Here is a 12,668-nt window from a genome sequence, read left to right on the forward strand (position 1 = left end):
AAAAAAAGCCAGCTCTTACTTCACCGAGGCCAGGAACCTCAGTCACACATACCTTCCGTCAACTACGGACCCTTGTGCCTTCCTACACTAGGCACAAATATGCACATATGTTCACTGAACATACTTTCTAAATATGTAATAATTGACCTTTGGTCTCCATTTAACCCCTTTCCCACATTGTTAATTTACAGTGCTATGGTACAATAGTTAACTTGAAATCACTAGCGATCGTGGCATCACAAGGGAGGGAAGGGATAGCTCTAATAAAGGTCCTCAGGTATGTCCTGTGTGAAATCCTGTCGGTGCATATTTAGGGGTCAGCCCCTAGAATTATCAAGTTGCATTTCTAGTGATGATATTTCACACAGACTGTTATGCCTTTTTCCAGCCGCAAGAGGCCACTGTGTCTCTGAGTAAGCCAGAAATGAAGTTGTTGGCCCCAGAGGATGTAGGAGGAGTTTAAAGTTCCTGGGAAGGCTGTGTGTTTCTTCCTGGCTGGTGGTGAGCTGAGAGTCTGGCTGCAGTTGGACAGAGCCACAGAGACTAAAAAGTGATTCTGAGAAGGGTGATATTGTCCAATTGAGAGACTTGTGACAGTACACGGAGCCTGGCTAACGTGCTAATAGGTTAGCGGGATCGTGGAAGAGGACGGGGACTCCTGGCAGAACTAAACTTATGTGTTCTTTTTTCTTTTTTCTCCCCCATATAATTGTTATTTGAATCTTTCTTCTTTATTACTGGTGTCAGCACTCCTCCCATTCGGCACAGGTGGTTTTAATCACACAGGTTTGCATATAGTGGTCATTGACCTGTAGCTCCTGATAGTAATGGACATGCCGTGTTAGACAGCTGTTCACATGGTGCAGTACTGTGCGGTGGCCTTTGTTTCTGTGGTGCTGTTCTGGTGGGTTGGTGGGACCCAGTGCCATGGGTGGCATTGTCAGACAGCATGGTTGCTGCTTTGACTCCTGGGTCCCGCCGCCTACCAGGACATCACCACTTTGTCATCGCACCGTGCTGCGCCCTTTTGTCAGAGTAGGTCCCACTCAATAGAGGCTTCCTTGACGTGGTGAGTGGGCTTATGCCTTTTGATCAAAATGTACACTAATGCCTCTTGTACAGCATGCAATACGGGGGGCTGTACACTTTTTAGGTCAAAGCCAAGCACTGTGGATGTGCGACCCAGTTATTTTTTCTCCCCCATATAATAAACTTATGTGTATTCCTGCACCTGCAATCTAGAGGGAGGGGAAAATACCACACGCTGGGACAAGTAAACGGCTGTATCAGGAGCCAGACGACACCTGCCCTGTGTACCAGACCCTGACAAGCAGCTAACTTGTGGGAGAATGTGACATGACTGATCTCTGCAAATTAATAAAAACAGGCAGTAGTAAAATGTAACTTTTAATATAATACCTAAAATTGAGAGCCCACAGTCCTGTTCATAGACACCACTACCAATGGACAAGTACCACCAGTAGTCCCTACCATAAAGGTATATTATTGCCTGAAAAAGGAGGGAGAGGGGAGGGGTAAACTAACATGGAGAGTCAAACGCTTCTTACCAGATAGTCTACACATTTTCATCTAATTTATAGCCCCAGAATCATCAGGGGACACGGAGCTAGTGCTACCTACAAAACAAAGAGTAGTGCTTTAATTACCTATAGGTGTATTTAAAATTAAGGGTAATTGGATAGCTTATTATCACCGTTCAGGGCCTTCAATGTACCACTTACTCACATCGATATGGACTGGTTTGTCCTCAATGTGGCCATACAGGACGGTGTATGATTGCACCTCCAGATCTAACTACCCCTTGTGAGATGGGGTTACTGCGGCAAGGGTTCTCTCCAAGAAGCGATGTCTGGCGTCCCTTATTTGCCTGTGGCGTCTTGGCAACCGTGCACTTCAGTGCACGTCCTTTTAAACTAGAGTTGCCGCCTCCCGCCCGTGCGTCGCCGCGTCATTACACACATGGGGAGCATCATGTGGGTGCATTAGTCACGCCCAAGGGGGGAGGGGGGGAGGGGTTGACAGGTCCTGGAAGGTAACCCCAATACCCAGGTCCTTAAAGGTCCATAAATCAATAGTAATAGCTACACAATCTATAAGGGCATGACATCGCTGTTGCCATGATATATTATACCAATCTATGGCAAGTGCCCGATTTAAAAAGGGGGACTAGATTCCAGATCCCAGATGGGATCCTGTCTCAATGGACTTTCTATAGATATTTTGGCTTTTATTCACGCTGCGGTCATACACGAGTGCATTAAATCCCAGAGAAAGCAGGGAGTCTATATAAAGCAGCCAAAATTCATTAAGGCCGCATGGATTAGACTTATTCAGTTCGAAAATCCACCAACATTCATGTTGTAAAATGCGTCTATCCCAGTCTCCCCGCGTAATGGATTTGCAAACTCGTTCAATGCCCATAAATTTGAGCACTGTCAGAAGTCCATTATGGACAGCATTAACATGTCTGGCCACCGTGGTCTCCTTTTTTTTTTTTTTTTTTTTTTGTGCTTGTTCCGAACATCCCCCAAGGTGTTCCCCTATCCGGCGATGCAATTCTCTTCCCGTCTTGCCTACATATTGTAAGCCGCATAGGCAGGTGATCAAATAGACTACCCCCATCGTGCGGCATGTAATGAGATTATGTATATTGTATGCCTTCTGGGTGTTGGTACTAATAAAGATTTTGCCTGGTTTAATTAAGTTCACGGAGCTGTTTTGTACCTCAAGTGGCAGCAGCCTGCTCATCTAGAGGCAAGGTGGCAGGTAGTAATTCCCAGAAGTGCGACACGTGAAATGGTCAAAGAGGCTTATGAATTTGGAGCTCACTTCGGGCCAGTCAAGACCTACCAGTGGCTGCAGCGTTATGTGTATTGTCCGTCACTGGAGGCCACGGTTGAGGAAGTTTACCAACAGTGTCGAGTGTGTGAACTCGCTAAAAGCATGGAACAGAGTGCACCCCTACAGGCCATACAGACTAACGAACCGCTGGAAGTATTAATGATTGTCCCACGAAGAGATAGTCTATCAGCCAGAGGCCTATAGTACTGCCTGGTCATAATTGACCACTTCTCCAAGTTTGCAGTGGTCACCCCAACTCTGGACCAGACAGCTTAGTCCGCAGCTCGGGCTGTCTGTCAAGACTTCATCCGGGTCTACGGGTGTCCGAAGCGTATTAACTCAGATCAAGGAGCGTGTTTTCAAGGGAAAGTGATGGAGGAGCTACACCTACTGTATGGCAATGAAAAATCCAGGACAACCGCATATCCCCAAGGGAATGGGACCTGCGAGCGCTTTAACCAGACACTGCTTCAAATGCTGAGGACTCTAGAGGAAGACAAGAAGACACACTGGCCTGGCTATCTGCCTGTATTGGTCTGGGTAGATTAAGTGGTATTGGTGATTTGAGTTAAAACTTAACTTTTAATTCTTATAGGTAGAATATGTCCCTGAATTTGATGTTAAGTACAATGGAGTGTATAATAACACAGGGAATATGCAAAATTACTTGGTGCACAGCGGCACCTTTAATTTGACATACAATTAGTGCGCAACGGCACCTTAGATAACCGGTGGTCTTACCGTTTCAGCCACGGTCCTCTGGTTTTGGTGATGTCCAACGCCAGCAGATGTGCTGTGAAAGAAAGTGCGATTGGGGCCCGGCAGGGGTATTATGGGTTAACTAGGTACCTAGACAGCCCTAATTAATGGATGCTATCACGGCCCTAGCGTCCTATTTACGGAGCACCCGTTCTAATAAGAACGACCCCGTCCGGAACCTGACCCTTTCGCTACTTGGCCCTATTGTGCCCTAGTGTAGCTAGTCCCTACACGCATGTTTCGTATTTAAAACTCATCAGGGGAATTTAGGCACACAGGAAAGGGCAATGTGATTAAGGTGACATATAGTATTGATATCTTCTATTGATTAGCAACACACATGTCGATACAGTTTAGGTAATGTGGTATATGACACAATTAGGCACCCTGAAGCAGCAGCCTTTAGGTTTGGGCTGTATCAAGGTGTCAGGGCTGGTTACTTGCCTGGTAATGTGCAGACAGAGTGGAGGAGGTTGCCTAATAATGGCTCTGTCCCTCATGTGGAGCTCGGCGGCGTGTCCAGAGGCTGTGATGAAGCCTACTGACAGAGGAACGCCCGCTCCTATTTGAACATCTTGGAGCCTCAAAGCGAGGCTTGGAGTACAGCGCGATGACGTCAGCAAGGACGCTGACGTGCTCGCGCATGCGCCCGCAGTGCTTAGAGCAGGAACTATTTCGCCTCAGAGTGAGGCTTGAGGCGCGGCGCGGTGACGTCAGCAGAACAGCTGACGCGCCCGCGCCTGCGCTTAATCACACCGAAGATAGCCGGCATGGTAATAGGTGTAGTGACGTCATTCGATAGGGAGACCTCATTACACTGGGCTGAGGCTTCTATCGTTAGCCTGGGATGTCTATCTCTTCAGCCATTGTTAGTTTAGTTGCCTAGTAACCGGGACTTGGTGTGGCAACTGTGATTATAACACCGTCTATAGCAACAGCGGTGTATATTGGTGTGACATTTCTTGCAGTGCAATAAACTAAAGGTATTCTGGTCGGTACAGAGGTCTGGGCCTACAATAATCGGCTCCACACCACCACCGATTACACCCCATACATGTTGCTGTTCGGAAGAGCTGGTTGGGAAATCGTTGAATTGAACCTAGAACAACCAGATGACCTAATAAATGATCTACCACCTCATGGGTAAAAGAACAGTCAGCTGCTCCAGACCATCCGCCAGTTAGCAGGTCAGTGGTTACAAGAGAGAACTCATACTGACTGTCCTCCAGTCCAGGCAGGGCCGGTGCTACCATAAGGCAGACCAAGCGGCTGCCTTAGGGCGCACCCTGGGGGAGGGCGGAAAAATATGACATGGAGGGGGAGAAATGTGACATGGAGGGGGAGAAATGTGACATGGAGGGGGAGAAATGTGACATGGAGGGCTGATGTGACATAGGGGGGTGATTTGACATGGAGGGGGAGAAATGTGACATGGGGGGCTGATGGCTTACATGGGAGCATGATGGATGGGGCTAATGGTTGACATGGCGGCATGATGTCTGACATGGGGGCTGATGGATGGGGGCTGATGTCTAACATGGGAGTCTGATCTGAGGTCTGATTGACATTGGGGGTCTGATTGGGGATCTGATCTGAGGTCTGATTAACATTGGGGGTCTGATTGCTGGTCAGACCTTAGGTGTAATGGAAAATATTTTTTTCTTAATATCCTCCTCCAAAACCTAGGTGTGTCTTAGAGGGCGAAGAATACGGTCCTCAAACCAGCGATTGTCTGAAGCAGAGAGAAGATACCAGGACGACACAGAGAAGCCAGCTGCTGCAGACGGGACCAGGGCCAGGTGAGCTGTGAGGGAGGGGGCACCAAAATGTAGCTTTGCTTGTGTTGGCAAAAATTCTTGCACCGGCCCTGAGTCCAGGAGGTTCCATTGCAGCCTGGGGACCGGGTGCTGGTGCGAGAGAAACATCCCAGAGGCAAGTTAAGCGAGTGTTGGGAAGTACAGCCATACAAAGTGATCAAGAGAGTGTACCCCAATGGTCCGGTATACGTAGTACGGGTTGAAAATAAGGAGTTTGCCTCAAGGACTCTACTTAGGAATATGCTACGGCCATGCCGTTCTGAAGATCCCACACCTGCTCAGAGTACACCTCTTTCTGTCCCGTCCTCAGAACTTATTATCCCGATGAAAGGTACGCTGCCGATCAGTTCATTTGGTCCACTTGTATTTGTGGACAATGTTGTACTACAGTTTATAAGGTGTATTAACCATTCCTTCTTAATGCACTATATAGCAAGGCTGAGGACGGCCACCTTTAAGTGAGGAGGCATGTAAGGGTCAGCTCCTAGAATTATCAAGTTGCATTTCTAGGGATGATAATTCTCACAGACTGTTATGCCTGCTTCCAGCCACAAGAGGCCATTGTGTCTTTGAGTAAGAAAGAAATTAAGTTGTTGGTCCCAGAGGATGTAGAAGGGGTTTGAAGTTCCCGGGCAGGCTGTGTGTTGCTTCCTTGCTGGTGGTGAGCTGAGAGTCTGGCTGCAGTGGGACAGAGCCACAGAGACTAAAGTGATATCGTCCAATTGAGAGACTTGTACCAGTACACGGGGCCTGGCTAACGTGCTATAGGTTAGCGGGACCATGGCAGAGGATGGCGACTCCTGGCAGAGCTGAACTTATGTGGATTCCTGAACCTGAGAGAGAACACTAACCACGCACTGGGACAAGTTGGCGACTGTATTAGGAGTAAGACGACACCTGCCCCCACGTACCAGACAAAGACAAGCAGCTACCTTGTGGGAGAATGTGACATGAGTGATCTCTGCCCAGCTACCTACAGAACTGTGAGTGTGCATCGGTGCTAACCTGTGATAGGGCATAGAGCAGAAATCTTTAGTCAAAGCGTTGTAGAAACCTGCCCTGGGCAGCAGGGGCCAGACAGGAAAATATCAGAGGAGAGTAGCCTGTATTTTTGTGTTTGCTGGATGGAACGCATTTAATATATCACGGATCAGTTACCCTTCCTGTAAATTTGTGTAAACTTGTTAACATTGTTCCTGTTTTTGTTGATTGCACCCCTGGTGCATCGGCACAAAATGGTTAAACGGATTTTCCGGCCGTTATATTTTGTTTAATAAAGCTGGTATCTGCTTCAGCCTCCTCGTCTGCTGTACTGTAGTTGAACCCTGCCCTGCGGTCTCTTCCTCCCCTGACCGCTACACATACATGAGGGATGTCCTAATAGCTACCTGGCCATCTTACGCATTAGAATATATAGATTTTCCAATGCATTTAAATGAAAATGTCAAATTTAAAGGGAATCTGTCACCAGTTTTATGGTGTCCTAACTGAGGGCAAGATAAACTAGCAGCTGTTCCCATTAGCAATATACCAGGTCACTTTCTTCAATTTACTCAGACATTTTGCTAAAATCCTGTATTGAACAGCTCCAGCGCATGCTGAATGAGCCTCCATATTCATGATTTGATGGTTCTCCCCGGAACTTCCGCCTGGCAGTCTGTTTGGTGAAGTCACTGGCTCTGATGGGTGGGCTTTAGCACTGCCCTAGCTGGTTTACTGGGGAACTGACGTCACCGTGGTTCCTGGCAGCCCCATGGAATGCCCCGGTACGTCACCAGATCTCCAAAAAATGCCTTTGCCCTGCGCGATTTAGCGCAGGGCAAAGGAGAGAATCAGAGCATGAACTGCTCCGATGCTCCTGCAGGGAGGTATGTCCGGGTTCAGCTCTGAACCTGGACAACCCCTCTAAGGGATTAAAGAGGTTGCGTGACCTGAACAGCACCTGAAGTTGAGCTAAATGAAGGACCATTTTTCCATTAGGCTGGGTTCACATGTTCCTGACACTGCAATTCTGCAGTGTGCCCGACATGCAACTGAAAACTGCACTAACCTGGAAATCTACAAGGTTTCAATTATCTGTAACTGAAAGAACTTTAACTTTAAGTGGTTGCACACAGATCTGCCGGACTCTTGTTTGCTCTGTTTTTGGCCACTTCTTGGGTGCACCTTGACCATGGTGCCTCTCAGCTTCAGAAAACTACAGGTGTCCATTGAGTTCAGTAAGGACCCTGTATAATTTAGCTCTCAAAAACGTACTTCATTGACAGAAAGATTTTATGGGATCAGCATCTTCCTGCTCTCAATCTGTTCAGAAATTACAACTCCCAGAATCCTCCTTTCACATCTATGGGAGTTACAGTACAAGAACAGCTGAACAAGTGTGTATGCTGGAAGTTGTAGTTTCACAGTAGCGGAAGGGCAAAAGGTTGAAGATCTCTGATTTATGGTCTCCTTCAGAGGCCAAGCAGTTACATGAGCAAGTGGCAGACTATGTTCCAGTCTAGATTCTAGACCACTCCAGCCATTCTTTATGGATGATGATTATACCTTTGCTAAATTTTTGTCCAACTTCATATTTGGTAAGTTTTCTAGTACTGTCCAGATTTTGTTCAGTGTACAGTAGTTCAGTAACACGTAATAGACGTGGGTGGAAACCACACATTGCTCTTACAACTCTTAATGCCGTCAAGGTATGGAAATCCTTAATTTCTATTTATACGTGGTAAAAAAAAATTGCGGCAAACCCTGTGCTCTGGCTGTAATTTTCCCTTTATATGAGCCATGATGGACACTGTAGTGGCTTTTTATAAGTGGCAGTGTGGGTGGGTCTTGTATAAATTATGGGTTGAATCACTCGTTACTCCCCCAGAGTTTCATGTTGCGGGTCGGCAGTACATCATCGTGTACCTTCACGGTGGGTGGCATCCCAGCTGACATATCCTCTTTGGTTTTCTTGGTTTCCTGGTGAATTTTGCTTAACGCTGGAATATTAACCACAGTATGATATTATGACAGGTCATTATTCTCTTGTAAATCAGTAAAGTGATTCTGATGCTTTGAGTTTGTTCCTGAGGTTCTTAATGAAGTGTAGTCTTCTTTTTATAATGAGAATGAGGTCTGTTGTGTGTGTGTGTGTGTGTTTTTTTTTTTTGTGTGGAACTTTTACAGTCTGTTCTGACGAGGACGTGACTCGCATGGAGTGTCGAACTAGGGTGCCTATGGCCCACTAGTAAAAAATAAATAAATTTGGGAGCCCACTATTTAGCTACATTCAAATATTACCTGACCCTATCTTTGCATGTCCTGAAAACTGCTCCATTACACATTTTTTCAGTAGTAGACTGCTGCCCAGCTGGATACCCGCTCAGTTTACTGCTGATTGACTTCTGCTTTGGACTACTAGGGTCCTCCTAGCCATGTGAGCCAGGTACATACTGTAACATGGCAGCAGGCAAGCAAAACTTTTCAAGATGATTCATAATGAGGGCCCCTGCCAGGATATCGAGAAAGTGGATCACTGGGCTGCCTCAGTGTCTAGAAGTCCTCTCGGCCTCCAGATGCAGCTATAATTAATAAAAAGGGTAGTATATTTTATCCAGGTTTTTATATCGGTATAGGCTGGTTGGGATGCTGTACACTGCCTATATATATGTATCAGAAAAAACAAAAGAAAGGAGCCATAGCGCCAGATAATGAATGTAATAAATCCTTTATTGGAATGAGACAAGTATAAAATGCATATAAAAATGCGGGGAAACAAGAAGAGAGGGGAGCAGGGAGGAGAAAAAGAGTGCCACCCTGGGAGAACTGCTCCGGTCTGGATAGTAAGCTATATAAGAGGTCAGCGGGATGAAAGTATAAGGTGAATAAATAACCTACCCGCAGACAATTCTGATTGTACAATAATCAGGTGGGTCAAAATGAATGACAGAGCCCGAAACCAGGCTGGATATTTGCGCCCGGCCATACAAAAATCAAACATGCAAATGAATGAGTAAATGAATAAAGGCCGGGATAAACAATGAAACAAAGACCTCACCTCAGACAGACCAGGAGTGGACCGACCAGGATGGCGCACCCCAACGCGCGTTTCGGCATGCCGGTCTATATATATATATATATATATATATATATATATATATATATATATATATATATATATATATATATATATATACAATACACTGACTATAATATATATATAGTATATATATATATGTCTCACTTGTGCAGTGGGTGGGGGACTAGCGGCCCTCTGAGGTACTTGGTGTCCCTTGTGGGCCAGTCTGAGCCTGCTCACACATATTTCACCTTTACTTATATTTAATCCCACGCGAGCGTCCACTCAATTAATTTCTGTGGGAGTTCCGCAAAAATCGGAGTACATGGCTCAGCTATCTCCGTAACTCCTATAGAAATTAATGGAGCGGCCATGCAACTGCATGATCTGTTAATTCTAGGGGGCACAGGGCCCCCGGACTTGTGATCGGTGGGGATTCCAGCGGTAGAACCACCACCAATCAAATAGTTATCCCCTATCCTGTGGATAAGGAAAAAAATTTGAAATAACCGGAATACCCCTTTAAATGTGTGTAAAAAAACTGTTGGTTGATTTGGGCTATAATGGTTTCTCACATGGTTAAACATTCAGTACATCCAGCCTCGGTTCTGAGGTAATATTGTATTCTTGTTTTGTAGTAATCATGTTTCTGGGCCTAATTTGTTTTTGATGGGATTATTGTCTATTAAATATTAATTCCATGTGTGTACAGGCTCCTTTCTACCTATAATTTGTGTCGTGGTTTACCAAAAGGATAAATTTAGTCCATTCCACCATGTGGCTGTTTTTATATTTTGATTTTTTTTACAATTTTTAAAGTAAATGCTGCCTGCTTCTTCAAATAGATTGAATGGCACATTAAAGGGTTTCTCCAGGAATTGGGAAACTGAAAATACGTAAATATTGCTCTATTATAAATTCAGGGTTGCCCACAAAAAAGTAGCTCGCCTTCAATATCTCCCCCCAAATTTTTTTCTTATAGTAAAAAAAATAAATAAATCTGTCTTAGTTGGCCATAGCAACCAATCTGAGCTATGATTTCATTTTTCAGAGCCCTGTAGGAACTGAAAGCTGATCTCTGGTTGCTATGGGCAACTAATACAGATTTACTATTGGGCAGTTTGGTTTGGAGATATTGGAGGTGGGCCACACTGTATATTCCCAAATACTTTTCTTTAGATCGTTTTGTCTAGGGAGCAATTATTAGGAGAAATAAAATGGCCACCATCCTACTTCACAACACTGATCTAAAGAGCTGCCTCATCCCCCCTCTCTGCTCTGCTTTTCAGGGATTATGATCCCGAATATAGATAAGATCTTTAACCGTAGTACAGAGAGGGGGGTGTAGATGTGGTATTGAGCAGCAGCTCTTGTATGCAGTCTCCATTACCACTGCCCCACATTACCACAGTCTGTCCTGTCCCTCTTCTCTGTACTTCATGTCTTCTCATGAACCTCATTGCCACAGAGAATCAGCTCAAGATCGTGTCAGCTGTATTCAGGATTATAATCCCTGACAAGTGGAGCAGAGAGTAAGATGAGACAGCTATTTACCTCAGTGTTGTGACATAACTTGTACTGCTGTGTGATTAGGACAGGTTTTGTGTTTTACTAATAGGATGGCAGCCATTTTATTTCTCCTAATGATTGCTCCCTAGACAAAACCATCCATTATATCTAATTAAAGGTATTTGGGAATGTGTTTATAATAAAATAATATTGAAGTATTTTTTTCTTATTTCCCGTAAAAACAAAAACAAACTTATCCTATAATCAATGTAAAAAAATGAATATTGGACCTCATAGTCAATAACACTATTTCTTACAAAGCTTGAACCAGACCTGCACCTCACATGGATCCAGAGATCCCCCCATTAATTGCTCTACTAAAGTTACCTCAAGCTTGCAGTTCCGGTGGCATGCCCTTTCTGCTGCAGCACAGAGGACATTTCCTTTCTGCTGCAGCACAGAGGACATTTCCTTTCTGCTGCAGCTCTTGCCCTATCACAGCTCAGGAGGTGTACAGAGAAATAATAATAATAATAATAAAAAAAACATCCTATGGCTCTATACAGGTAGATTTTATTGAATAAGTGCTCATGCACGCAAATGTATTTTTTTTATCTTTATGATTAATTTTTTTCTTCTGTCTCCGTATGCGGAACCATTCACTTCAGTGGGGCTGCATAAAATGGAAATGACTCCCGTGTGCATTACAGTACATGTCTGTATGTCCTCATGGCCGTTTCGCAAAAAAAAGAACATGTCCTATTATTGTCCGCAATACAGACACGGATATGACTGTTCTATTAGGGACCAGATGATCTGTTCCGCAAAATGCGGAATGCATGCGGCCGGTATCCGTGCGGATTGGCAATTTGCGAACCAAAGAACACCCAACGGTCAAGTGCATGAGCCCTATCTTAAAGACTATACAAAATTTTTCATTACATGCAATTGCGAAAGTATTCAGATCCAGGTGTTGGTTTGAAAAAATGTTGAATATTTGTTTTGCGGCAACCCCTTTAAAGATATAATGCCCCATATGCCCGGGCTATAGAGGTTGTACTTACCTCGCTCCCCGGCACCTGCGTCGCTTCTGATGCCGGCACGATCTCTGCTGCATCTCCCCGACATTTGGCAATGGGGGGGGGGGGGGGGTTAAGCCAATAGCAGGCTGCCACAGGAACAAGCCTCCCTAGCATTGGGAACGTGCAGTTGATTAGACTATTGTTCCCTTTTATCAACCATTTTCTAGAACCTCCCAATACCCCAAAATCACTTCATCTTCCATATCTCCAGTGCAGAGAACCAGAAGCACTTATCTGGATAAGAAACATTTATTTGGATTATACAGCCTCATGGTCCCTTTTACCCTGGACTATTATTGGGCAGATTATTGAGAAAAAAAAACACTCATTCCCAATAATTGCCCTGATGAATGAGCTTCTTCATTGGGTGTAATAATAGTTTGTGGACACCTAAGTGATTGTTTCTGGGGAGCAGATCACTGTTCACACAGCACTGCCCAGAAACAATGAACCTTTAGGAGGACGAGCGACTGCAGTAGCCATCTCTCATACAGTGGAGGGGATCGCTGCATGTAAATGTAGCTCTTACCTCCACTGATGAGCAGGGAGTTATTCGGGAGCAACAGTTCCTTCCCTGTA

At 45.0% G+C, this 12,668-nt stretch overlaps 1 protein-coding gene across 1 annotated transcript in view; it reads left to right on the forward strand.

Moving 5' to 3' along the window:
• Positions 1-12,668, forward strand: part of ATXN10 (ataxin 10) — a 66,460-nt gene that overhangs the window by 30,442 nt on the left and 23,350 nt on the right. The gene's annotated exons all lie outside the window — the stretch shown is intronic.

The sequence above is a fragment of the Bufo gargarizans genome, chromosome 2, assembly GCF_014858855.1.
Source record: "Bufo gargarizans isolate SCDJY-AF-19 chromosome 2, ASM1485885v1, whole genome shotgun sequence".
Lineage (NCBI taxonomy): Eukaryota > Metazoa > Chordata > Amphibia > Anura > Bufonidae > Bufo > Bufo gargarizans.